A 2,500-nucleotide genomic window follows, 5' to 3' on the forward strand; every position below is an offset into this window, starting at 1 on the left:
TGATGGATCTCATTAATTTTAGACTAAAGCAGTAGCCAATTTATAAGATAAGTTTTCAATTAAGCATAAAAGTTTGATTACATCCTGAAAACTATTGTTTTAGATATCTGAAGCATTAATGTTTTCTCTATCTTCTCATTTACAAGAAAAGGAAATCTAATTTAAAAATTTTGCATTGCTGGACAATATATATTTATATACCTAATAGCCAGGTGCTATATCCCTGCAGAAAATCACTCAGTGTGATTTTTGGATTAAAAAAAAAAATCCTCGCCTAGGAAGGCTTCAGTGAAGGTCACTGAGACATTAAGTATGAAGGATAGCTGCTTAATTTTTTTTAAGTGTAATCAAATCTAATCTTGTCAACTAAATCAGAGAGAGGAAGTGATCAGTTTAAGATACATCAGAAGATTTGCATAGAATGAAAATGAATCAAAATTAGTTTTGGTATCTGAGATGGCTAAAATGACAGCCTAATTGCTCCTGAATCAAACGTCACAAAGCTTGGTGTGTAATTTTAATCATTGATGAGATCCAGGTTAATTATGCTCATGGCACACATGCAATTTAAAAACCTTTTGAAATAATCTGATCACAAAGAGCATGAAAACCTAATAATTCTCTAATTAGTCCAGAGACAAGCATGTTTACCTTCCCACTTGGCAAATCTGCACAAACAGTGCATGCATCCTGGAGAAAGCCTACATGTCTAACGCATTCTCCTCCTAAGGCCTTATCTGCAGATAAAAAGTTGCACAAGGATAGTTACACCAGAAAGCAAGTCCCAGCCCCTTCCATCTGTAGGGGACTGGTATAAATGTCTTCATACTGGTATCTCTCAACTCTGACACAAAAGGATAAACAACGCTGGTATAAGGCATTTTAACATGTATCCACTCAGCAACTGCACTCGTGAGACTGTTTCAGTCACGCGTAAACACGTATGTAAGCATGAAGACACACACTCAGCTGGCACCACAACGTGCACAAGAAGTTTTTTGGACTGTTGCAGAGGAAAAGAGGCAGTAGTAGTTCTGGTTTGTTTTCCAGAGATGATACAGTGATGCACGTGAAGTAATTCTGCCCTACCCAGAACCATGAAAGGAGTAGTCAGGATGAAACCTCTTTAGCGGGTAAAACTAACTGATAAAGAAGGAGTTAATACAGCAAATGGAGCCAGATGCAACTGCCTAAAACTCTTCTAGCCCTATCTCTGGCTTTCCATTTAACCTTTGCTGCTCGAAGCAAGCTCTACCCATGCTGCAGTATATCACAGTATACCACTGCATCATAGCATCCCGCATGCACGCAACACCAGTTGCCAGAATAGTCGTGGGGATGCACGCTGTACTGCGACCAGGATGGCATTTATGAGCATTAAATAATTTTAGGCAGAAACAAAATGGGTTCTGCAGCATAGCATCTCACCCTTCCCCTTCTTCCCACACCCCTGCACGGAACAGTCTTGCTGTAGCAATTTCCAGTCTTAAAAGATTTAGCAGAACTAAACTAGATTTTTAAACTTTCCATCACATAACCAAAGTAAAAACCAAAACCAGCACCGTAATAAGTGTCATAACATTTTTCCTGTTACTGAATCAACATTTTTAAATAAACCGCACATTTATAATTATCAGTCTCCTTACATAACTTCAGTATTAATCAGTACTAAACAATGACATCAGCCCTCTGATCACAATTGTATAAACAAGAGTATATTTCACTCCAGTTAAAACAAATACTAAATCTTTGAACTGACGAGCAACACAGAGAGAAACCATAACGTGTATTTCCATACTTGAGCTGTTCAGTCTTTGTGGCCATGTTTTCTATCAGGTTAGGTAGATGAAATCCTTGATGAGGAATTAAAGATTACTGGGATGACTTACTGATTGTATGTAACATATGACAGAACATGCATCCATTAGAGGTTACAGCATCTTCAATATTGAAAAATAAAAAATATCTCCCCCCAGGGATCTTCTATGAGAGTTATAACGAAGTTTCACAAAGTCACAGCTAAAAAAAAAATCACAAGGACTGCCTCAGCACCAACATTATTCCACAAAGTCTCTGCAACAGATTTCAATTCTTTTTACAAAAGCAATCACAATGCAAACCATACAGTATACTTCCCTCTCATATGCAAAAACTTAAAAAAAAAGAAAACCAAAACGAAAAATGCCTATATATTAAGCACATATCTGCATAGCCTTAAGACATCAAGAAAAAACAAATCTCTGCCAGTGCTATCAGCTGAGTTCACAGAAATACATACCTGCCGCTCTGCTTAGTATTTAAAGTTCTCTCTCAGTAATTCACAAGGCCACTAACTTTGATCATCTAAATCCTTTTCTCGAAACTAATGGCCAATATAGAGAAAACCTTAAATTGCTAACCTCTGCTTTCCTCCTGGAGAAACTGTGCTCTAAACTCTGCTCAGCTAAATTACAAAAACCCACCTACAGCCAGATTTGCTAATGAAAAGGGGGTGCTTTCT

The sequence above is a fragment of the Charadrius vociferus genome, unplaced genomic scaffold, assembly GCF_000708025.1.
Source record: "Charadrius vociferus isolate BGI_N301 unplaced genomic scaffold, ASM70802v2 scaffold15, whole genome shotgun sequence".
NCBI lineage: Eukaryota > Metazoa > Chordata > Aves > Charadriiformes > Charadriidae > Charadrius > Charadrius vociferus.